The sequence below is a fragment of the Lithobates pipiens genome, unplaced genomic scaffold (genome assembly GCF_037356315.1).
Source record: "Lithobates pipiens isolate NorthernLeopardFrog02 unplaced genomic scaffold, aLitPip1_a1.2 Scaffold_13, whole genome shotgun sequence".
Lineage (NCBI taxonomy): Eukaryota > Metazoa > Chordata > Amphibia > Anura > Ranidae > Lithobates > Lithobates pipiens.
Window position 1 is genome coordinate 151,893,819 of NW_027507718.1, and position 26,898 is coordinate 151,920,716.

At 42.9% G+C, this 26,898-nt stretch overlaps 1 protein-coding gene and 1 pseudogene across 1 annotated transcript in view; one reads left to right on the forward strand and one right to left on the reverse strand.

Moving 5' to 3' along the window:
* GIPC3 (GIPC PDZ domain containing family member 3) overlaps nucleotides 1-26,898 on the reverse strand; it is a 1,281,857-nt gene that overhangs the window by 467,786 nt on the left and 787,173 nt on the right. The gene's annotated exons all lie outside the window — the stretch shown is intronic.
* On the forward strand, nucleotides 458-20,388 carry LOC143973889 (small ribosomal subunit protein eS6 pseudogene; annotated as a pseudogene).

Here is a 26,898-nt window from a genome sequence, read left to right on the forward strand (position 1 = left end):
AGATGCTTGTGGAGAAGTTACACTATGGGTTGCCAGTGGCCACTCTTTGGACTTTGAGAGCCAGCTAGTACGCCATCTGTGTACCCTCCTGGGTATCAAAAAATCCCACACCACACCTTATCACCCCCAAGGTGACCTTCAGCTAGAGGGTTTCAATAGGACCCTGCTGAACATGCTTGGGACTCTGACGCCAGACAAGAAGCAATACTGGGGAAACCACATCGCAAGCACTAGTTCATGCATACAATTGCACTGAGAGCGATGTCACTGGGTATTCCCCATATCACTTGATGTTCGGAAGAGAAGCCAGACTCCCTGCTGCCTTGGCTTTTGGTACATCTCTGGATGATGTTCCCCTTACCTCACATAAAGGATACGTAAATCGACTGAAGAAGAACCTGAGACAAGAGTATGAGCAGGCAGTAGAGCATGCTACTGTGAGAGAGTGCAGGAAAAAATGGAACTTAGAGTAAAAATTCAAGATCTACAGCCGGGAGATCGAGTACAGTTAAAGAATCTGAGCATACCAGGAAAGCACAAGTTGGCAGACAGAAATCATCTGTTGCCACTATCTGATGCAGTACAAATTCCAGAGGCTTCTCAGGTGTCCCCTGAAAGATTAACCCCGGCTTGTACCCATTTGAGAAAGAACAAAGAAAGGGAAATCAATGAAAGTGACGAATCTGAAGATGACTATGAGTATTCAGAGTACTCCAGTTCAAGATCATCACCGGAGAAGAGAGATATGGGAGTAGTCGATGATGTGGTGTCTTTGCCTATGGAGTTCTGGGCAGAAGAAGAAGAAGTGGCGGATGTGAGACCTGAGACTGAGTGACCGGATCGGGAGGGATCCAGAGACACCTGTCTGAGCCATCTGTCACGTACCTGGTGGTAGAGCCCGACTTGCAGGAGGAGACCTCTCTTGCGGCTCTGACTCAAGGGCCCTGGTAGTGTATACAGGTAACACAAGAGTCAAGAGGGGCACGAGTGTCTGGCAGGATCAACAGCTGGATCAGGGAATGACTGGAATCGGAGGGAAACAGGATCAGCAGGCAGGTGCAGGAATCTGAAGCAGAGCGGCAGGCAGAGAGGCTGGACCAGGACACCAATGCAGGAACTCTGGCAGAGGCAGGACTTCAGGCAGGTGCTGGAACCACTACTGGAGGTAGAGCAGCAGACGGCACCGGAACAGGAGGCTGGAAGCAGAGCAGTCAGACAAGCCGGGTCGGAGGTCAGACGGTAAGCAAAGGTACCAAGGCTCAAGCAGGTGGATGGTCGGACGAACCGGGTCGGTAAACGGGCAGGCAGCAAGGCACCGAAGGATCAAGCAGAGGGGAGGTCAGGCAGGCCGGGGTCAGATGCAGGCGGATAGCAGGAGCAGTAAGTAAACAAGCCGGGTCAACAGGTCATAGAAGGCAGGTTCTCAGAATCAGGGTACTCGCACGCTGTAGATCAGACAGCAAGAACTGGATGTGACCAACTGAGTTAAATAGCCCAGGCGCACACCCGCGGACGCGCAGCGGAAGGTCCGGACTGACCACTGCTGCCAGGATCCTCGTGACACCATCAGAGGGACCCGGTTCATCTTGCAGAGCAGAACAGTGTGACGGAGCCGGCCGGTTAGAAGCAAGACTGAGTGCATCCGAGCAGAGCTGTTCCATTCTTCAGACCCAGTTTGGTGAGAGGGCTACTGCCCACAGTTTCCTAAACGCACTTTCATTCACCTAGTACTTTAACACAGTGTTGCTGGGACCTGTAGTCTCACGGAAGAGAACCTAATAGACAGACTGAATTTAAGTAGGCCTCAAGCCTACTCTTTGCTGTACTTTGACACTGTGTTATCCAAAGCAATTACACCAGAAGCAATTACAGGTGTGCCACACTACAGAATTTGTTCTAACATCCACTTCACGTTAACCCTTGTTTGATTTACTGTTGGATTACAATTGTTTACAACACAAATAAGGGCGGCACAGTGGTGTAGTGGTTAGCACTCTCACCTAGCAGTAAGCAGGGTCGCTGGTTCAAATCCCAACCACGACACTACCTGCCTGGAGTTTGCATGTTCTCCCTGTGCCTGTGTGGGTTTCCTCCGGGTACTCCAGTTTCCTCCCACACTCCAAAGACATGCAGGTAGGTTAATTGGCTTCTGTCCAAAATTGGCCCTAGTATATGAATGGGGACCTTGGATTGTGGGCTCCTTGAGGGTAAGGACCAATATGAGTGTGCAATGTACAGTGATGGGGACAATTGTAGACACTCAGGTTGAACTGGATGGACTGGTGTCTTTATTCAACCTTACTAACTATGTAACTATGTAAATAGCTAGCAGAAGAAAGAAGTCTAATAGACTGCATCTTTCATCACAAGGCCTTGCATCTTATTAAAGTAGGGGGAGCTCCCTAATGATTGTGCTGTACTATATTTATCTCTTTGCATTTTTTCGTATTAACCAGAGTGTGCTGGAAGTTGGAAGGTGCTCAGAATAAGGCGTGGTCACTCTGAGCACTAGTCCCAATTGGAGACACATTCTCAGGGCTCATTCAAGGCAAACTTATATGTACAAACTGTTGTGAGTATTCACTGTATTGTTGCACTACGTTGGTGGAGCAGTGCAGTTGTTGTAATTCCTGTTATACTTGTTTCAGTCAAACCTTTAAGTCTATGTTATATATTGTTGCCTTATGAGTTTATGTGAAATCTTCATTAATATCTGTAAAATATTGTAATTAGAAATAGATCTCATTTGGCCGGGATCTAGGAAGGTCAGGTAAAATGCCTCCCCCCCCAGGGGCTTGGGAAGAGCAGACAATGCGGGGCCGAGACTTGTATACACCATATGGAGAAGCCACTCCCATTGTTCTACACCTACTCACTTCAAAGGACCCCATGCTGGGGTAGACAATGAGGAGAGTCCAACCATAATCATTGCTTAAGTTCCTGGGGAAATCCAATTAAGTCTTCTGTTTAAGAATAGTCACAAGGATTTGCATGAAAGGGGGCCGACTTATGTAGTGAGCCCTCCAATCATGATCCAAGCTAAGGCAGCCAATGGGGAATCAGCATGAAGGCATTTACCCAAAACCAAAGGGAGGGAACACTCTCTTTTTGGGAAGCAGTGGTCACGAGTGGAACTCTGTAAGGATGGGTAATTATGGTTAAGGTGTGGCTTGTAACTAAATATGCTTGTATGCTTGTGACGAAATATACTGTCTTAGAGAATATACTTTGTATTCCTGCATGTAAATATTATATTACAACCTAGTATTTTCTTCCTTGATGTAAGACCTTAGACTATAGATATTTTCTGTGTATATAGACCTGTAACTTACTCTAATAAAGGGTGTTATGTTAAACCTTTCTTTTCCTGGTCAATAGGATTCTCTTTTAAACCCATATCATATCTTCTGATTAATAAATCAGAAATATAGATTTTAAAGGTTAACAGTGGCGACCACGAAGTTGAGTACAGGACTGAAAGTATTTAATATAATACCACAATTTGTGTATTAGAGATTAAGTTTATTAAGGGAATTTAAGCTGAGTCCGCTTATTCAATCTATCTAGATAAAAAGGTTATTAGGGGGAATTATCCAATCTATATAGGGAAAAATACAGGTAAATGTTTCGTTTGTATCAGTGGGTATTAGATGAACTCTAACAATGAGGGAGGATACACCACTTATTTTGTTTTGCTTAATATCCCGTAATTATAATTTAAAAAGTTCTTTGGATGTACCTTGACATTTCCGGTCCATGTCAGGGGGAGGAAGTAACTTAGCGGGAAAAGTTGTTGTTATTATTTTTAATTTTTATTTGATTGTATTCCTTGGGGCTCGCCGAGGTTCATTGCTCTCTCTAACAATTGTTTGAGTGTGCTGCATGGGGAGCACATGGGTTTCATTGGAAAGACGCCAATTGAGTGTGGTCTTGGTTTTGTTGAAAATGTTCAACAAATGTTTTTTTTTTTAAATGGTCTGTCCACTAAAGGCATAATATTTGTGTATAGGACAGTGAAACTAACTACAAGAGAGTAGTTTTGTTTATTTTAGCTGTGGAATGTTACAAGCAGTAATATTCTCATGCTTTTCAGTTACAGTACAGAACTGTGGAAGTCTTGTTGCTGAATGCTGAAGCTAATATCTGAGAAAGATTATTAGTATAGGGTAAAATAAGATGCATCTAGCATACTGTATTATACCTTGAAATTTTTCTTTTTAAGGATGAAACCTTACCACAAATTTGGTAAGCCGAGTTTGTGGTAGATAAATTGTTTTTTTTTTTTGTTTTTTTTTTTTAAACTGAATTGGGTTTAACTTTGGTGTAAACACGGCTGCGTTTACCTTTCTATTGTAAACTGAAAGCGTTATTCACCCTATTTGATACCTGTGGCCTTAGTATTGTTCCTATTGTCCCCCGGGTCTATTGTTCTGCGGGGGTAGGCTCAGATAAGGTAAACTACAAACTATTGTGAGTAGATTTGGGGTGTCTCCAGTAATCTAACAGGATTGTTGTAGTGAGAGCTGAAAATATATATATATATATTTTTTATTTTTATTTTTATCCTCTCCACTTTACTGCATTTTCTGAATTTTATTCAATGGGAGTTTCTGTTTGTTTTCCCTACTTCTTTACGGTAATCTCAAAGTGACTGTATAGTACAGGGCAACAGTTAACTTAATTTAGCTTACAAATTGTGCATTGTATAGCTTGACAATGTCTGCCATGTCTTGTCTAGGAAATTTTGTAGCAACTTATACTTTTAAACACAAGAGCAATAAATTTGCCTGTGATGCTAAGTTAAAAGCATCTCCTTGGACTTATGTCCAGGAGTTATTTGAGGAACAAGCTAAAAAAAACAAAAAGAAAAATCTCAAAGGTCTAGCCTTGGCAGGCATGTATGCAGCTGGCATGGCTATGAATGCTAAAATACAGCAATTTGAAGCTACAATCTACAATAACAATATTACAATGTCACAGTTGCTACAAACAATTTATATCCTTAAAGGACAGGCAGCTATGGCCAGCAGATGCGAACATGGTAATACTATGGCACCTACTTGTGCCTATGAAATTGGGGACATTAAAGAATATGAAAAGTATAAGGGAAAGGAGGATATCGATCCTAATTCTACTTTTCCTGTGGCGATGGGAGAAATCGCAGAGCCACAAGAAAATCGAGAATGCACCATGGTCACATACCCACCAGACAATGGGGACCAGATATCCACAAATGAGAAGCAAGATAAGTTCCCCAACATTGGCAAAATTAAAAATAATGAACTCATTATTTCACACGCAACCAATGTGCAACAGAGGGGGGAGCTCTCAGGTGTGAGATGGCATAGTGATCAGGTTAAGGCATCTCCCAGCCCAGAGCAGCGGGGGCAACCTACACATAACATAGATTGTAATGCAACCATTTTTAGTATTTCTACAGACAACAGAAAACTAGCTCCGCCTGGAGTAGGCATTCATTTCAACAACTCATTGAAAGGTGAGAGTTCTTGTGTAAGTACCCCTAGATCTATTATGAAGACAGGAAAAGCAGTTCATCAGGTTTTAGCCATTGAAGATTCTCAGCCTAAAACCACACCAGTTGTTAAGAGACGCTTTAATACTTTACAAAAGATAAAGTGCTATACCTGTGGGTTATTAGGCCACATTTCTCAATTTTGTGTGTCTTCTGGTGAAATGATATTTAAACAGAAGCAATATACAACAAGGAGGCGGGACATAGAAGTGTACTCACCACGCTGGGGGGAAGGGCCCAGGAGTAATAAGTATGAAAATACAAAATCATACATCCCTTCCTCAACTATTAAGGCTGAGAATGAGACCCTGCAGCAGGAGATTAGGCAAATTAAACAGGAACGGGATGAATTTGTGAAAGAATTCCAATCTTTTAAAAGAAATGTCATTGACTCCCTGAATTTGAAAAATGGAGGGAGTAACTTGTCCACCGCAAACCAAACCAGTACAATAAAAGCGGGGATGAAATACAACATATAAATTCGTTTTAGAGGTCTATGGCATTTTAGTTTCATTAGATCAAAGTGGGAATGGCATTGTCCATTTACCAATGTACACATAAGAATGATGTATTTTTAAGTTTTTGTTTTGCTTTAAATAGGTTAAATAAATAAAAAGGGGGAAAGATTAATAACTGTCTTCTACAAAGTAATCTGTTTTCAGGTTTAAGTGAATTCAGGAAAGTATATGTCCATACAAATTGGCTGTACATATGCGTAAATACACGCCTAACAAAGGTAAGGTATAACAGTCCATTGTTTTTGTTTTTGTTTTTCTCTCTTCCTCTCACTTTCCTTTGTATTCTCCCAGAGGCCAGAAACGCCTAACAATTCATTTGCAAATACCAAAGTGCTATCCAGGATGTATGGGATGCAATCGAAATGAATGTGTATGTGTGAGTGATGGAATGCATGGGTATGAACTGTCCATGTGTAAACAAAGATTTATTTTTTTCTCTTAGGGGGTATACTCAACATTGCTTTATGGCCATAAATAAGTGTGATCACACTAATGCGCATGCGTTGTACTGTTTATGATTATTTTATAATTTTTTTTTTCATTGGAAATGAGCTCAATACTGGTACCAGTTTAAATTTATATTTTTTTTTTACAAGTTCAAATGTACTTGCGAATAAATAACCTGTGCACAAATATGAAATCTCAATCCTTATAACTATGAGGAACTGTAGGGATGTTGTGTATATCTTTGTTTTCTCCTTTCCTGTGCCTTACACTCGGAAACTAAATGATACATTACTTTGCACCTTGTGACATCTTATGGATTCAGTAGGTCTTATGTTTTGTTTTGTTTTTCCTTCCAAATTAACTCATGTGATGCTAACATGTGTGAAGGTTATAGATCTACAGGTTGTCATTTTAGAATTTAAGTATTTACAAACCCTCCCAGTTTTTCCATATTTGGTCTGTCAAAGTATAGACTCATTACCTTGGCTGGAAGTCTGTTCCAAGCATCCACTACTATTGTAGACCATTATGAACCTCTCAGAGAGGTACAGTGAGGTGTTATTAATGATTTTTAAGTTTTGTATTTTAGGGTAATTGCCCAAACAAGGATGGATGATCGGACGCAGACGGGGCAAAGTATTGTGAAACACAGATGAGGACCTTAAAACAATTTTATGTTGGTTTTAAGGAGAAGCCTTGAATGGAATTAATTACAGTCAGGCCTTACTAAATTCTAACTTCTTTAGGGCGGTCTGTTTCAATAAACAGAGGTCCTGCTCTCTCTAATACAAATTTTTGTGGCCTGCTTGACTTGCAAATTGTTTTGCACTGAGAGTCAATTAATATGTTAATCACCACCGAGAGAGGGTGTTGCGCAATGTTTGAAAGCAGATTCAATCATTTTGTTTAACACAATTACAGATTCAAGGCTCTTTAACAAATTAAAGGTTGAGGCAGCATTCAATCTGAATAGTTTTTTTTTCTTTATTGTTTTTTTTCTCCTTCAACTTTTTCTCTTAAAGAAAACTATTTTTTTTTTTCTTTACTTCCTATATCACCTTATTTTAATTTTTTTTGGTGATTCTTCAGTTTGGCTTGCCTATGGTGAAATAAAAAAAAAAAAAAAAGAGGGGAGTATGGGGAACATTATATGGAGAACATTTAAAGCAATTACAAAGGTTGATATAGAATATTAAAAGCTTCCCTTTAGCATTTTGGGGATGGGTCGAGTATCCAACAGTTTTTGTTTTTCTCTTATGACATTGGATAATTGTTTTATATAATTTTAGGTCATTGTAGCTATTATCATGACAATAGTAACATAAGGCTTTAGCAACAGCCATGTGACTATTTTCTGTGTATATGTGACATACAATCCTCTCTACAGTTCTAATGTTGGGCAGTCATCAGATGTGGTCATTGATATTTTTTTTTAATGTTCATTTCTTTCTTTTTGTGCCATAATAAGTTCAAAGAGCATTGCGTCAATATCATATAGATATACTGGGACTGGTGAGACTCATAGTGATTGGCAAATAGCAGGGAGTATAGTACATTTGTACTTAAGAGTATTTTATTTAGATTTTTCCAGAAGCCACTAGTGACTGGTGACATCACACCTATCTGTATTCTGAAATCCAGTCATGTTTGTCTGCGTAGGCGACACTGCCTAATCTGCAATGAGAACTCTTAAAGTGATGACCTCTTCCGTAGCCTGCTAAAGGCAGGGCTCGTGCAGTAGCTACACATGGTAGCCAAGGACGGTGCCCAATGTTTGGGACCAGCACTGAACATAGCTTCAGTAACAGGAGTTAGTGGTGAGTTGCGATGGCAACAAGAACCTCCTGCACACTTGAAGGGTCGTACACAGACACACAGTGGTATACAGCAGAAGTTACTTGCAGGCATATGACCACGGAGGAAGAAAGATGGGGGATGGAAATCAGACACCTGGCTGAAGGGCGTTACCAAATTGTTACACATGTCACTGAGAAAGGGGTCGCAGTAGTATGTCGCAGTGTATCTATGGTAATTCTAATAAAAGGTCCTAACTGCTCAGACTTACCAGACGAGCATTAATTTGAATGCATGTGTCTCAAATGTACTTGTGGTGTTCTTTCTCTACCTCTGTCCACATTAACAAAGTATAATCTTAGCCGGGAAAGCTGATCCAAAGGCCATTACTGTATGCGGTATCCAACGGGAATCACCATGGAAGGCTGTCCCAGAAGCAAGGGCAACATGACCAGATTGACATTATTGACTTTCGCACTAACATTATTGGACGGTTGAGAACAAGGATCCTCATGTTTTTTTTTTATCCCTCTTGTTTTTTTTTAATTGTATTTTGTATCCTATGATTTTTATTATGGACTTATTACATTCAGAACAAGTGAGGACTACCGATACTAGGATCCAGAAATGGGAACTGTAGAAATGGAGAGTTTAAACGTTTTTTTTTTTTCCTTCTTCTTCTCAAAGAGTTTTATTTCATTTCAGAGGGCAAAGCCAAACGTTCCAAATATTAAAGAAGATTGCACCTAAACCATTATTCTATGTGTGGCCGAGTCTCATATTCTCAACTGGCCACAAGGGGCCATCTGTTGCCTTATGAGTTTATGTGAAATCTTCATTAATATCTGTAAAATATTGTAATTAGAAATAGATCTCATTTGGCCGGGATCTAGGAAGGTCAGGTAAAATGCCTCCCCCCCCAGGGGCTTGGGAAGAGCAGACAATGCGGGGCCGAGACTTGTATACACCATATGGAGAAGCCACTCCCATTGTTCTACACCTACTCACTTCAAAGGACCCCATGCTGGGGTAGACAATGAGGAGAGTCCAACCATAATCATTGCTTAAGTTCCTGGGGAAATCCAATTAAGTCTTCTGTTTAAGAATAGTCACAAGGATTTGCATGAAAGGGGGCCGACTTATGTAGTGAGCCCTCCAATCATGATCCAAGCTAAGGCAGCCAATGGGGAATCAGCATGAAGGCATTTACCCAAAACCAAAGGGAGGGAACAGTCTCTTTTTGGGAAGCAGTGGTCACGAGTGGAACTCTGTAAGGATGGGTAATTATGGTTAAGGTGTGGCTTGTAACTAAATATGCTTGTATGCTTGTGACGAAATATACTGTCTTAGAGAATATACTTTGTATTCCTGTATGTAAATATTATATTACAACCTAGTATTTTCTTCCTTGATGTAAGACCTTAGACTATAGATATTTTCTGTGTATATAGACCTGTAACTTACTCTAATAAAGGGTGTTATGTTAAACCTTTCTTTTCCTGGTCAATAGGATTCTCTTTTAAACCCATATCATATCTTCTGATTAATAAATCAGAAATATAGATTTTAAAGGTTAACAATATTCTTCAGTAAACTTAATCTGCTATTTACTTATAAAAGAAAACAGTGAGTTTGTGTTGTTACAAGAATGGAACCCGAAGTGTCAGAGGTAAGGGTAGCTCTAGGTGTCTGGGATGGCCAGTGGGAAACTTTGCAGCCCCCAAGGGAGTAGTGTGCTACATATATATTATGTAGAAGGCACATACATGGTTGGTTATCATGATTTACAGATGTTTGCAGTTTTGGCAGCATGACTGATTAAGGATAGATTGGCAAGTACGGTATGTCATACTATAGATAGACAGGATAACCGTTAACATATGTTACCAGATGGTCAGGTCATAAAAAGACATGCTTGTAGGTTAATTGGTTCCTGCCTAAATTGGTGCTAATAAGTGTATGTATGAATGTGAGTTGGGGACCTTAGATTGTAAGCTCCTTGAGGGCAGGGACTGATGTGAATGTACAATGTATATGTAAAGCGCTCCGTAAATTGATGGCGCTATATAAATACCTGAAATAAATAAAATAAAACTTTGCAAGTTTCCTTTTTTACCAAAGGTCTCAGAGAGGCCTCACATTTTGTCCTGAGCAGAAGGTAGACCACTTTAATGTAATCAAGGATCAAGGATGTCCACCTTTTTACTCGTAGCCTGATGTTTAAGGTGCTATATGACAAAAATTCAATGACTCTTGGGAAGAACTCATTGGACAATTCCTTATGGAAAGAATTTTCCATCATTGACATGAGAGCATTGGAGAACATGGGAGCATTGGAAGAACTAATGGAGTTATGGGAGGAGGGAAGATACTGCGGGAGATTCTTCTCCTGGAATGGAGTCGGCTATTGCCATTTCCAGCAGTTCATATTCCTCATGAATCCATGGTACTTACCCCCCCCCCCCCCACCCCATGTGTACAAACTGAAATCTCAGGCATTCCCCCTTTTACAAGGGAACAGTAATATCTGGGCCTTCACCCAGCAAGTTGTTAAGGAAAAATAACAGACTAATTGGAAAAATACTAGAGCTTTATTTCTTTCCTAAATTCTGTTAGAGGCCCTATCCTCATTGAAACAGAATCATGACATTGTGATCAAACCATCCGATAAGGGTATGGTGATGGATGTTGTGCAATATGAATCCATGGTACTTAGAATCCTAAGAAATAGGGAATGGTACAGACGTGCCCCCGCTTCTTATGTAGAACTAACTCAAACGAAATATAGAAATCTAATTGGTCAAGCCTATATTAATGAAGTCATTGATAAATCTACATGGGAGTTCTTTAATGTTCGTAATCCAAGGACCCCCACACTGTATGCCTTACCCAAGATTTACAAATGTATGGACCAGCCACCTGGCAGGCCCATTGTGTCAGTACTATTGTCTTACAATTGACCCTTTGAAAGTATTGGATGGGATTTACATGCTAAGGAATTCATGGCTGGTTGTGATTGATGTGGAGGTTGGGGTTGTGGAGGGTTACATTTCCCAGAGGGACACATTGGTAGAACCATATACCCAATTTGTCCTCAATTTGCTGCAATTTCTTTTGACTCATATATTATTTATGTTCCAAAGCCCTCACTACCTTCAAGTACAGGGGGTAGCCATGGGGACTAGGTGTGCCCCCCTCTTATGCCTGGGGGGTGGGAGCAGGGTCTCTTCTTTGATGAGGCACTACATGAATATCTTGACAAGGTGGTAATATGGAAATGATTTATAGACGATATTCTTCTTTTGTGGACTGACACTAGAGAGGAATTGAATCCTTTTTTTTTCCGCACCTAAATGATTTTGATCTCAAGTTAATCATGAAGTGTGTCAGGAACCATGAATCAGACTGAGACAGAAGTGCAGTAAGGGCCGGTTCACACTGCAGGCGAGGCGAGGCGACTCCGACTTGCCTCGCCGCGACCTGCCGCGGCCTCAGCGGCGACTTGCAAATGACTTCTGTATAGAAGTCAATGCAAGTCGCCCCGAGGTCGCCCAAAAGTAGTACAGGAACCTTTTTTCTGAGTCGGAGCGACTCGAGTCGCTCCTCTCAGAACGGTTCCATTGTACAGAACGGGGGCGACTTGCGAGAGCGAGGCGAGGTGAGTCGTGTCGCCTCGCATCGCCCGCTGTGTGAACCGGCTCTAAAAATCACACTATTTAATAAAATGGTATAAACAAAGCAAACAGTCAAAACATAGGCAGAGTTTGGTAACCAGGACGGGTAGTCAGAACAAGCCAGAGAAACAGGAGTCCAGAGATCAGTGAAGTCAAGTGCAGCAAACAGGATCAGGAACCAGAAGGGAAGTCAGCCAACCAAAAGTCTTTCACAGGAAAACACAGCACAGAGAGTCCGGATATGTTGACCAAGGAAAAGGCATCGAAGATCTGATACAAATAGTTTATATAACCAGCAGCTCTAGCTGACGAGGAGAAAATGAAGACCAGGTGAGTCACTGTGGAAGGAAGAGACTTTGGCAATTAACTGACAGCTGAGCACAGAGCTCTGAGAAGGAAGAGCCGAGCCCAGCCCTGACAGTGACCCCTCTCCCTCAGAGGACCACCAGGTTTGTGGGGAAACATGGAAGACACAAAGGAGGACAGGAGCATGTATGTCAAAGGATGAGACCCAAGAGCGTGCCTCCAGACCATACCCCTTCCAATGAAGCAGGTACTGTATGCACCCATGGAATTATAGATTGTATCTCATATTCCTCATGGTTCTCAACCTGAGCTGGGTGAGGACGTGGTACCGAAGCAGTGAAATGGTTGCATTCCAAAAGTTTTAATAAGGAGACATGAAATACATTTGAAACACTCATTTTAGAAGGAAGGTCTAAAGTGTGAGGCAATGGGTTGATCCTATGGAGAATACAGAAAGGACCAATAAACCATGGTGCCAGTTTTAATGAGGGAACATGGAGATGGAGGTTGTGAGATGACAGCCAGACCCTGTCCCCAACTTGGTAGGAAGGTGCAGGTAGGCGTCTGCAGTCAGAATTGAGTCTGTACCTATCATTGCCACGTTGCAATGACTCTTGGACCTGTACCCCAGTGGAACGAAGACCACGGAGATGCTCCTCCAATGCAGGAATGTTATGAGGAACAAATGAGTCAGGCAACATGGATGGTTGGAAACCATTAATTTGCCATGAATGGAGACAATCGGGAAGCGGTATTGATGGCACTATTGTGAGCAAACTCCATCCAAGGTAAGAGGTCTCACCAGTTGTTATGGTGGTCAGAAATGTAAAAATAAAAACTGTTCCAAGGACTAGTTGGCTCGTTCTGCAGTCCCAGTGTACTGCGGGGGATATGCAGAGGAGAAAGAAGAAAGCTGCATTCCCAACTGTGCACAAAAGGCTTGCCAGAACCTGGACACAAACTGGCTACCCCTGTCCGAGACGATCACCTTGGGTAGCGCATGTAAGCAAAAGATCTCCCGAGCAAAAATGGAAGCCAGTTTTTTTAGATGTGGGCAACTTTTTAAGTGGAATACAATGAAAGATCTTTGAGAACCAGTCAACCACCATAAGGATAACTGTGTTGCCCTTAGAGTTTGGTAACTCCACAATGAAATCCATTGACGTGTGGGTCCAAAGCCTCTCTCCATTGGGTATGGTTTTTAGAAGGCCCACTGGAAGGTGTCATGTCTTACTCTGAGCACACATGGAACAAGCAGCTACGAAGCCGGTTACATCAGCACGTAGACTAGGCCATCAGAATTGTTATGAAATTACCCAAAAGAGTTGATTCTTCCCTGGGTGGCCAGCAGCCTTGGTAGAATGGTAAACCTGGAGCACCAGTGCACGGCAGTACGGAGACTCTTAGGAACAAAGCAGCGATCACAAGGCTTCTCAGAAAGAGATTGGATCTGAGCGGAATTCTATCACCAAAAGGAGAAGTGAGACTGGTGCGAACCGTAGCCAGAATATGATCTGGAGAAATCACAGGAACAGGAACCAACTCCATCTTTGAAGTTTAGGAAAACTAGAAAAGAGCCCATCTCGCCCTTCTGGGAGAGAGGTGTTTAGCCTCAGACAAGAATGTGAGATTCTTATGGTCAGTCAGAATAAGAACCAGCACAGTGGTACCTTCAAGGAGATGCCTCCATTCTTTAAGGGCTAAATGATCGCTAATAACGCTCTGTCCCCAATCTCATAATGGCAATCTGCAGGAGATCATTTCTTGGAAGTAGCCACAAGGATGCATAGCGCTGTCAGGAGGTAGGATGTTGAGACAGCAGGGCACCAGCTCCAGTCTTGGATGCATCAACCTCAAGGATGAAAGGCACCATAGGATTAGGATGTACCAACACAGGAGCAGAAGCCAAGGCAGCCTGGAGACTCTCAAAGGCATTCATTGACTCTGGATACCAATTCTGTGGCTTACCATTCTTTCTGGTCATGTCAGTCAAGGGTTCGATCAGAGATGAGACATTACAAAATTAACTTCTGATAATAATTGGCAAAGCCAAGAAAATGCTGCAATGGTCGTAAACCCATGGGTTGGGGCCACTGTGGTACTGCCGAAAGTTTCTCTTGGTCCATCGAAAAACCAGCAGTAGAAATGACATAACCCAGGAATTTAACCTGTTCTCAATGAAACTCTCACTTCTCCAATTCGCAATACAGGTTATTATCTCTCAACCTCTGCAGCATACAGCGGACATCTGTGTGATGGTTCTCTAGGGACGTGGAAAATATGAGGATATCGTCAAGATAAACCACCACACATAGCTGCAACAAATGTCGGAGGACATCATTGATAAATTCCTGGAAAACTGCCGGAGAGTTTCAAAGACCAAATAGCATAACTAGGTATTCACAATGGCCAGTTCTGGTATTAAACGTAGTTTTCCATTCGTCGCCCTCCTTGATCCTCACGAGATTGTATGTCCCTCGCAAATCAAGCTTCGTAAAAAACGTTGCTCCCTTGAGGCGCTCAAACAACTCAAAGGCATCGGATATGCATTCTTAATCATGAAGCGCTTGAGACCCCTATGATCAATACAATGTCTCAATTCACCACTCTACTATTTTTCACAAAGAAGAAACCAGCACCAGCAGGAGACGAGGATCTACGAATGAATCCTTGAGAAAATGTGTCGGCCACATACCCCTCCATGGCTTTGTTTTCCGAGACAGACAAAGTAGACCAGACTACGAGGGGGTATGGCACCTGGTTGAAGGTCAATTGTGCAATCATATGACTGGTGCAAAGGCAAATTACCAGCTTGACCTTTGTCAAATCAGATCAGCCATCGCTGGACCCCGGAGAGATGATCATCCATCGCTGGATAGCAAGAGTGGATTACCACCACTGGAATCTTTTTTTTTATTTTTAATAAAGGAATTTTTCAAAAGTGTGTTTGTCTTATTTAACCATTTTTACACTTTCTTTGTGAAATGGTAGGGGTACTTTTGTACCCCCTTATCATTTCAAATGGGGGGCGGGATCTGGGGGTCCCCTTGTTAAAGGGGGCTTCCAGATTCTGATAAGCCCCCCGCCCACAGACCCCCACAACCACCGGCCAGGGTTGTGGGGATTAGGCCCTTGTCCACATCAACATGGGGACATGGTGGTTTGAGGGGTCACAGACCCCCAAAGCATCCTCCCAATGTTGAGGGCATGTGGCCTGGTACGGTTCAGGAGGGGGGGCTCTCTCGTCCCCCCTTTTTTCCTGCGGCCTGCCAGGTTGCGTGCTCGGATAAAGGGTCTGCTATGGATTTTTAGGGGGACCCCACGTCAATTTTCTTTTATTTGATGTGGGGTTCCCTTAATATCCATACCAGACCTGAAGGGTCTGGTATGGATATTTAGGGGGACCCCCACGTCAATTTTTTTTTTATTTGACACTGGGTTCCCCCTAATATCCATACCAGACCTGAAGGGCCTGGTAATTGAATTTACACACGCTTTTTTATTTTTTATCAATGAATGAATTGTCAGCTAATACAGAGAGCACTCATTGAGTGTTCTCTGTATTACGGGAGCCGACAATGGAAAGTGATTTTAAAAGACTTTTTTTCCTTGCGAAATGACACTTCACAGGCATACTAAAGACACCCCCCAGGTACGAAATTTAAAGGAATATTACACTTTTATTGTTTCACTTTAATCATTATTAAAATCACTGCTCCTGAAAAAGCCGTTTATAAAACTTTTTTTGCATTGATCCATGTCCCCTGGGGCAGGACCCAGGTCCCCAAACACTTTTTAGGACAGTAACTTGCATATTAACCTTTAAAATTAGCACTTTAGATTGTTAACGTTCGATTCCCATAGACTTTAATAGGGTTCTAAAGTCCACACGAAGTTTAGGTCTGTTCACAGGTTCTGGTGCGAACCGAACAGGGGGGTGTTCGGCTCATCCTTACAAGGCAATGGTCCTCATCCTGGACACATGGATGAAGTTACACCCAGACATTGTACTCCTTCAGTATGTAGATGACCTCCTGCTTTGTGCAGATACCCTTCAATGTGGTGACATCTCAAACTTCTCTGAAAGTCTCTTACCCGCTACCTCTCTCCTCTTTCCGACGGGGGACCTGAAATAGGCTGTGCAGACATTAAGCTTAATGTCTCTTTCCCAGCCACTGGCTGGCAGAAGTTGATTGAATTTGACGATGAACGCAAGCTGCATACTTTTTATGAGAAACACATGGTCACAGAAGTTTTAGCTGATCCTTTGGTTGAGGAATGGAGGAGATATGTTGTGCGCATGAGTGGAGGCAATGATAAGCAAGGTTTCCCCATGAAACAGGGAGTTCTCACCCACAGCCGTGTTTGTCTCCTATTGAGTAAGGGTCACGTCTGTTATGGCCCCAGGACGACTAGCGAGTGCAAACGCAAGTCTGTGCGTGACTGTATTGTAGATGCCAACTTCTGTGTGTTGAACTTGGTGATTGTCAGGAAAGGTGAAAAGGACATCCCTGACCTCACAGACAACACTGTTCCATGACGTTTTGGTCCTAAAAGGGCAAGCAAAGTAAGCAAGCTCTTCAACCTGTCCAAAGAAGATGATGTGCTCCAATATGTGGTTAGAAAGCCTCTCGCTAAGGAAGGGAAGAAGGCCAGAACTCAGGCTCCCAAGATCCAGCGTCTTGTAACACCTAGAGTTCTTCAACGCAAGCGCAGACGTATTGCCCTGAAGAAGCATCTGCCTCCACCTAGGTATGTGGGAAGAAGAAGACGTCTATTCATCCTTGTTGTACCGCGACCACACCCTGGTGTGGTTGCGGTACATTGATTATGTATTGATGGTCTGGAGGGGCTCCCCAGAACAGCTTCATCAATTTAGGAGTGAGCTGAATATAAATTAGCGTAATATACGATTAACTTATACTTTGGACCAGGGGAATTTATCCTTTTTGGATCTTCGCATATCACTTAAAAATGGTTGTCACAGCACCTGCACATTCCGGAAGGAAACGGCAGCAAATTCTCTTTTGCATGCGACTAGCCATCATCCACACTGGCTCAAAAATGGGATCCCAGTGGGCCAGTTTCTACGGGCCAAATGGAATTGTGCAAGTGCTGACGACTTCAGACGTGAAAGCAAGGAACTCTACAAAACATTCCGTGAACGTGGGTACTCTCACAGGCAAATCAAGAGAGCTAAGAAGAAAGTAGCATTGAGGAAACGGGAAAGCCTTCTGTTAGGCCCACCTACGACAGAGAAAGTCTCACAAAATATAGTTGAGCCAGTGAGAATTATAACAAATTATGGGTCCCAGTGGGATAAAGTTAGGTCAATCCTGGAGAAACACGGGGGTATTCTCACAAACTCACCAGGATTGGCTAAAATAGTAGGTCAATCCCCTAGTCTCGTAGCAAGATGCACTAGAAATTTAGGCGATATGTTAATTCGCTCAGAGTTTATTAAAGACACGGATCCAAACTGGTTGTCAGAGTACCCACGATCTAAAGGAATGTTTCCCTGCACTAAGTGTCAAATTTGCCCTTATGTGCATCGAACTTCAGTCTTTACAGATGCTAATAATCAGGAATCCTTTGAAATACGAGACTTGAGCAACTGTGCAACAACAAGAGTAATCTACTTAATCACTTGCCCTTGTCCTAAAATATGTGTCGGTAAAACAAAGAGATCATTGAGAATTAGGATAGGCGAACATATACGTGAAATCAAGGATAAGAGCAAACCACCAGAGAAACCATTAGCCAAACACTTTGCCATGTACCATGACCATAACCCAAAAGGTATGACAGTGGAAGGAATTTACACCTTGAAATTGCCCAGCAGGAGGGGCGACTTTTATCATATCCTCTTACAAAAAGAAAAATGGTGGGTGTATCGATTAAAGTCGCTCGCTCCTGTGGGCTGAATTTGCAGGTGTTTCTAAACGTATGAGAACTGTGCTTGCTGTACTAGTGCCTTATTTTTGGGGCATGTATTATCTCCTGCACAATTTTTGTATAGGCACATGATATTAAATCATTCAGATTAATAAGACACAGAAATGAGGATGGTTATATATATATATATATATATATATATATATATATATATATATATATACACAAATATATCTCTTTGTCCTCTTCCTCTTTTTGTATCTCTCTCCTTTATGTTGTTTGAGTGTTTTGTGTTGTATAGTGATGTCAGTTTGAGGGGACTTTTGCTTGAATATAGGAATTAATCACGGTGAAAGTCTTTTGTCATTTAATTGTTGGCCATTCTATCCTATACATTTATTTTTAAGAATTCCCAATTGTTGAAAATGATAAAAAATTTACAGGAGTAAGCCTTAGTTGAGGAATTTTCATGATGGACTCATTACTTCATTAAAAACAGGCGAAAGTAAAAGTTGATTGTTAAATTAAACAAACCTGGACAACCTGTTATAAAAGGACGTGTGACTGTGTGTTAATGATCGTCCGAGATGAAGCTATGCTAATAGCCAGCGAAACGCGTTGACGTCACACCAGGACGCTGGACGAGCCTTGCATAGGCTGGAGATAGTGAATGCGGCTTGGCCAGCAGAGTGCTTTCTTTCCAAAAACCGGCTATATAATACTTCTTTTCTATAAGGAGAACCGGAGCTTTTCCTGCTCAAACGGGGTACATGAGGTGGACTTCTAACATCACAGGACCACAAGTGCTGACAAAAACAAACCCCATCGGAAAACAAAAGATCGGCAAGCGGTCGGTCTGTGTGTGTGGCACACTGAGTGGATTTTGCTAAAACACTGGACTATAGCGCCTATGATATGCCCGCAGAGTGAATGGCGAAAGGCTGAACTTCTTGCCTTTATTTCAACAGTGAATCAGACAACAGTGCTCAGGAGAGCCGTGGTAACGTACATTTATCTGAACATTTAAAATCAGCCAATTAATTTTTGGGATATCGCAGTGTCCATATATATAATTGTAATGAATAGCCTCGTTGTCTGAAAAGCCCAGTGGATTTGCAACATACTTACCTTGTGTGGTTCCGGTTTTACCCTGTTCAAAGGAATTTACATTTTTATATGGACACAATTCTTTGAAGCAAAGTAGTATTGTCTAAATGCAAAATATAATTATACGAAATTTGTTTACACTAATACTGAAGAATAGACTTGCACTTTATATATATTTATTAGTCAATGAACGTTTTGCTACAAAACTAGGTAGAAACCAGGCTGATATTAATAACTGTAGTCTAATTACCTGATTCTCCCTCCTAAGCTTGCTGTTGACTGCTTGATAAATGTTTAAAGATACTGTGAGTTTTTCTCAAGGTTTAATTAATATATGAAGATCAATTACGGCAGCCAACAGCAATCGGTCCGGACCAGCGTCACTTTTTGTGTTTGTTGTGTGTGTTATCTATGTCCTGTTGGTAGTCTGTCTTTCTTGATATATGTACTGTCTATTTATATAAGGGTATTCTTTATGAATTGCTTTTTGTTTTTTTAGTAATTTAATTCTGGTTAATAATGTAATTTAATATATAATGATAAAAATATAATTTTTGTATGAATTAACTTTATTTTGAATATTTTTTGGTACCCAAAGTAACCTCTTTTGCAGTTGGTGTCCTCTGAACTGCATTTTTTTCTTTCTTCATATGGCCCCAGGACGACTAGCGAGCGCAAATGCAAGTCTGTGCATGACTGTATTGTAGATGCCAACTTCTGTGTGTTGAACTTGGTGATTGTCAGGAAAGGTGAAAAGGACATCCCTGACCTCACAGACAACACTGTTCCATGACGTTTTGGTCCTAAAAGGGCAAGCAAAGTAAGCAAGCTCTTCAACCTGTCCAAAGAAGATGATGTCCTCCAATATGTGGTTAGAAAGCCTCTCGCTAAGGAAGGGAAGAAGGCCAGGACTAAGGCTCCCAAGATCTAGCGTCTTGTTCAACGCAAGCACAGACGTATTGCCCTGAAGAAGCAGCGCGTTCAGAAGAATGAGGAGGAAGTATCAGATGTCAAGCTCCTTGCTAAGAGAACAAAGGAAGCAAAGGAGAAGCGCCAGGAGCAGATTGCCAAGAGGCGTAGACTTTTATCACTGAAAGCCTCCTCCACTACGTAGCCGAGCAAGGATGCAAGGCCTCAAAGCAAAAGGTCCAGTGGTGCAAAGAGAAGGTGGTTTTTCTAGGTCACTGCATCTCCCAAGGCACTCGACAGCTCACTGAAGAAAGAGTTGCTGCAATCAAAGCTATCCCCTTGCCTCAAAGTCAGAAGCCCCTACATGCTTTCCTAGAATTAATCTCCTATTGCCGCTCTTGGATCCCGGGAGCCTGCCTCTTGATGTAACCTCTTTATGATACCCTGAAATCTGATCCTTTCCTGCTTTCCCCAGAGGCTATGAACAATTTTGAAGTTCTGAAGGAGATCCTCTCCACGGCCCCAGCTTTGGGGCTCCAAGACTATGAAAAAATACTTTCAAACTGTTTGTCTCAGAGAGACAAGGACATGCCACAGGAGTTTTGGCTCAGGCCCATGGCACCAGGCTCAGACTCATTGGTTATTACTCTAGCCAACTGGACCCAGCGGCCAAGGGGTGACCCTCCTGTCTTAGAGCCGTCTTTGCAGCCCAAGCCCTTTTGGACAAGACCGATGACATGGTGTTGGGTTATCCTTTAATCCTCCTTGCCCCTCATGACATAACTGCCATACTAAACCAAGTACAGCCCAAACACCTGTCTTCAGCAAGACACATCAGACTCCAGTATGCCTTAATTTTCCTTGAGAGCATCACCATCCTCCAATGCAATATCCTTAACCCATCCACTCTGTTTCCTCTTCTCGAGGGGGGAACCTCTTTGAAGAATGACCCTCACCTCACCGTTCATGACTGTTTTGAGAGACTGAAATGGAGACTTCACACCTACCGACATTCAGTGAAACAGCCCTTGAGAATACTGACTACTGACTCAAGATACACCCTCGGCGTTGCCTACAATTTTGGGGTCATTTGAAAAACCAGAGGGCTCCTAACAGCAGCATGCACAGCAGTGAAACATACCTCAGCTATCAAGGACCTAATGGATGCCTTAGGCACAGGTGGCTATACTTAAGGTGAAAACACACAACAAACTGAATTCCCAAAGAGCACAAGGCAATCACCTGGCAGATACCGCTGCAAAACAAGCTGCAAATGGAACGCGAGAAGTGGTCAGCTGAGTGAGTGCACCCATCCTGGATGATACAGTGGATACCCCTGAAGAAACTGTACAAAACACCATGATTCTACAAAACCCTCCTGTGAGCAGGACCCATCTCAAGGAGCAACAAGAAGCAGCTGACAAAGAAGAAAAAAGTGTGGATAAAGAAAGGCGCTACAGAAACTGAAGGGATCTTGGCATTAAACGAGAGGCCGTGTCTGCCACAATCAATGTTTCCCGCAGTGGTACAGTGGGCCCACAGTGCCTCTCATCTGTCAAAAACTTTGATGAACACCCCGATCAACAAATACTATTTAGCTCCAGGGATTACTCCACTTACAAACAACTTCTGCCATTCATGCATCATCTGTGCTAAATGTAACCCAGGAAAAACGGAAAAGGTACCCTTTGAAGCATCTAGCAAAAGCCTAGTACCCCTTTCAAAGGATACAGTTCAACCACATCCAGATGCCGAAGAGTGGCCGATATGAATATGCATTGATTGTCATTGACATGTTCTCCACATGGCCAGAGGCCTATCCCATCACCAACATGACAGGAAAGACCACAGCTAAGAGACTATTAACAGAAATAGTGTGCAGATATGGTGTCCCAGAGGTTATAGAGAGGGATCAGGGGCCGGCTTTCACAGTCTCAGTAACCAAAGAAATATGGACAGCTTTAGGGGTCACACTAGCATTCCACACCCCATACCATCCTCAGTGCAGTGGGAAGGTGGAAAGATTGAATGGCACAGGAAACAGGAATGAGTTGGCCAGATAGCCTGCCCATTGCCTTGTTCACTGTTAGGTACACTCCAAGGGGAAACCATGGCTTGTCACCCTATGAGATATTGTTTGGTTCAGCCCCCAGACTGGGTTGTTACTTCCCACACCAATTACAGCTCCAATCTGATGTATTAACTAATTATTAAGGATAATTATTTAAGGATGAGCCGAACACCCCCCTGTCCGGTTCGCACCAGAACCTGTGAACAGACCTTCCGTTATATAAGAGGGGGCGGGGTCACCCATACATCATTGGTAAACCCCCGGCTTCCCTCACTAGCGTCAGAGGGGCGGGGGTCAGGTGACGGGTGGCCCCGCCCCCCTAAAATAAGAAACGTCAGCGTTGGGATCCCCGCAGTGTCTCCTCAGTGGAGACAGAAGATGGATGGATGGACTGCGCTGGACTGAAAATCACCCGTGGCTAGATCAGATCAGCTATCGCTCGACCCCAGAGAGATGATCATCCGTCGCTGGATAGCAAGAGTGGATTAGCACCGCTGGAATCTTTTTTAAATTTTTTTTATTTTTAATAAAGGAATTTTTTAAAAGTGTGTTTGTCTTATTTAACCATTTGTTACACTTTCTTTGTGAAATGGTAGGGGTACTTTTGTACCCCCTTACCATTTCAAACGGGGGGGCCAGGATCTGGGGGTCCCCTTGTTAAAGGGGGCTTCCAGATTCTGATAAGCCCCCTGCCCGCAGACCCCCACAACCACCGGGCAGGGTTGTGGGGATGAGGCCCTTGTCCCCATCAACATGGAGACATGGTGCTTTGAGGGGTCACAGACCCCCAAAGCATTCTCCGTAGTTCAGAAGGGGGGCGCTCTCTCGCCCCCCCCTCTTTTCCTGCGGCCTGCCAGGTTATGTGCTCGGATAAAGGGTCTGGTATGGATTTTTAGGGGGACCCCACGTCAATTTTTTTTTAAATTTGACGCAGGGTTCCCCTTAATATCCATACCAGACCTGAAGGGCCTGGTAATTGAATTTAGGGGAACCCCACGCTTTTTTTTTTTTTTATCAATGAATGAATTGTCGGCTCCGTAATACAGAGAACATTCATTGAGTGTTCTCTGTATTACGGGAGCCGACAATTCAAAGTGATTTTAAAAGACTTTTTTTCCTTGCGAAATGACACTTTGTGCAGGGACAGTTCTAAGCACGGGAAACATGCGCCCCTTCACAGGCATACTATAGACACCCCCAGGTACGAAATTTAAAGGAATATTACACTTTTATTGTTTCACTTTAATCATTATTAAAATCACTGCTCCTGAAAAAACTTCAGTTTTTAAAACTTTTTTTTGCATTGATCCATGTCCCCTGGCGCAGGACCCAGGTCCCCAAACACTTTTTAGGACAGTAACTTGCATATTAGCCTTTAAAATTAGCACTTTAGATTTCTCCCACAGACTTGTACAGGGTGTTCCGGCTTTTCGAATTTGCCGCGAACAGCCCAAATTGTTCACTGTTCGCTGAACAGGCGAACAGGCAATGTTTGAGTCGAACATGAGTTCGACGCGAATTCGAAGCTCATCCCTACTAATTATGTGACTGCTTTATCTCGAGAATTAACCCGTATCCATTCGGAAGTGTTGGTTAATTCCATTCCAGATCCTGAGCTAGATACAAGAACACACATGCTGGTTCTCGGTGACTGAGTCCTGATAAAGAAGTTTGTGAGAAAACATGTTCTTGAACCCAGATATAATGGTCCTTTCCAGGTTCTCATAACAATGGCCACATCAGTCAAAGTGGCTGGGAAGAACATGTTGACACACACCTCCCACTGCAAGAAAGTCCCTGTAACCAAGGAAGAGACCGAGGGGCCTAAATCATGATTCTGTATATCCTTTTCATTATAATCATTGCTCAGGAACAAGAGGCATCAAATAAAAAGATGGTATAACCCAATGCTGATATAACTCATCCAATACACATGTTGCCACTTTTATATCCTCTTATGAACAGATAATTCAAGGTACTATGTACAAGATCCAGTCATGGGATGAAACAGTAAGACCCATGACTGTATGTATGCGTCACTGACACCTATTGGGGTAACAACTGTGATTCCTGGGGAGCAGTGGGTTGAAAAACTGGGGGTACAATCCTGAAAGCACCCACAATAGAAAGGAAGTCACTCTTGGCCCACGTACACACGGTTGGAGATTTTGCCAACCAAATCCGTCGGATTTTGCCCGTCGGATTTAGTCTGACAGATTGTGTCCGAAACTGTTGCATACACAAGTTGTCTGATTTCGCAGGTAGCCAAGAATGTGGTGACGTAAGCCGTGTACGGCGGGACTAGAAAAAGGAAGTTCAGCTCCACGTCCAGCACCCTTTGGGCTCCTTCTGCTGATCTCGTGTGTATCGCGTGTTAGTAGAAGTTTGGTGAGAGAGACGATTCGCGCTTTTCAGATTTGTGATTCAGATCGCTACAGCTCTTCAGTTTCTGCTTGTCGGTGCATATCTGATAATCAGTGCGTGCAGTCAGTAAGTATTTGTTGATCATTGTGGACTATATCTTGGTATAGTACGCTTTGAAAGGCAATTCTTATTGTCTGCTTGCTTCTGCTATTCAGGTCGTTCTTTCAGGCTTTGCTGTTAATCTGTGCTTTCTGGTGTCCGCTCTGACCAGCCGACCGTTTTCAAATCATGTTTCCTCTATGTACTCGTCATAGAGTTTATGCTGTGCAGGGGCTTCGTGTTGGGGTTGCTACTTTGACACAAGCCTGGTCCATGAACAGGAAGGGGAGGCGTTTGTGGACCAAGAATTGGTTGCGCCAGCGTGACCAGTTCTCGCACATGCCTTTGCTCTGTGAGATCCAGGAGAATAATCCTGATGATTTCAGGAATTATCTCCGGATGACGGACCCCGTTTTTCACCGTCTGCTGGCTTTGCTGACCCCTTATATCACCAGGCAGGATACCTGCATGCGGCAAGCCATCACTCCGGAGCAGAGGCTCATCGCCACGTTGCGCTACTTGGCGACAGGGAGAAGCCTTCAGGACCTCAAGTTCTCTACAGTCATCTCCCCCCAGACTCTGGGCATTATTATTCCAGAGACCTGTTCTGCCATCATTCAGGTCCTGCAGAAGGACTATATGAAGGTAAGTTTCATCCTTTAACATCACATTCTATGTATTTCATGATTGCTAATGTCTTGAATTTCTTTCCTCATTCCCTAATTACCATCATTGCAATATGCTCTAATTTAGATGCTCTGCCCCTTTGTCCTCAGGCATATTTGCCTCACTAACTTCACCACCATGCTCTTCTTGGCCCATAAAACTATAGTCTAGTCACTTAACAATGTCTTTTGGCAGCTCCATAGTATTGCTTTCCCCTAAACACCCCCTAAAATGTCTACAAATGTCTACAAATGTGATGTGTGTGCTTAAATTCATTTTCTTTTTTTTGGGGGGGGGGGGGGGGCTTTGTGCCAAACTCATTAGGAACCCCCCTCCCCCCAACTGCTAGGCCAGCTGATAGCAATCCTCTATCTGTTGACTTTACCAAACCCAATACACACTATACCTACCTTTTTGATGCTCACATTTATGGATGAATTCACCTAAGCATGTAGTGTAAGGGCCTGCCTCAATACTTTAACCTTTTTATTTATTTTTTGCTTTTAACCTATTAATTATCTGGATATGTAATAGCAGAATGTCAAAAAGTGCTTACATTTTGATTAATTTTTTGTATTCTGACACTTCTTACCTGTTCGGTGGGCTGCCAATAGTGTAACTAAGGAGGGGCTTCCCAAAGTATCACACATTATTTAGGCATTCAGCTCTCAATCAAGTGGAGAGGGTTACCTGTCCTAAACATCCCCCCCCCCCTCATTTTTTAGCAAGGACGATGGGGGGGGGGTGAGGACTCTCATAAGGGGACATTAGACTTTAAATACTCAGTTCCCAAAATGTTTAACTAATTTTGTCACAAAATGTTTGTGTCTAATCTGCTTGGAATGTTGGTTGGTCAAATTAATAATTGTTGTTCTTGTTTCAATCCACAGTGTCCTTCAACGCCACGGGAATGGCAGACTGTGGCCTCCCACTTTGCCAGTTGTTGGGACTTTCCCAATTGTGGAGGAGCAATAGAATGGAAGCATGTCCGCATCGTCCCACCACCCAACTCAGGGTCATACTATTTTAACTATAAGGGGTTTCATAGTATCGTGATGTTGGCGGTGGTGTCTGTGACATATGAGTTTTTGTATGTGGACGTGGGGCAAAATGGACGGATGTCGGATGGTGGAGTGTTCTCACGGACGGAGTTCTACTGGCGTCTCCAGAGTGGCAGTCTGGGCTTGCCACCCACAGAGGAGAATCAGGAAGGACTCCCGTTTGTCTTTGTCGCGGATGAGGCGTTTGCCCTGACGAACCATCTGATGCGGCCTTTCCCCATGAGGACCCTCACCCCAGAGAAGAGGATTTTTCATTTCTGCCTGTCCAGAGCCCGAAGAGTGGTGGAGAACACTTTTGGTATACTGGCCAGCCGGTTCCGCCTTTTTCTTACGCCTATTCACATGGGGGAATACAAACTAAATCACATAGTGCTGGCGTGCTGTGTTCTGCACAATTATTTGAAAAAAGTTTCTGCGAACTATGCGGTCTCAGTTGGCCAACAAGAAGCAGACT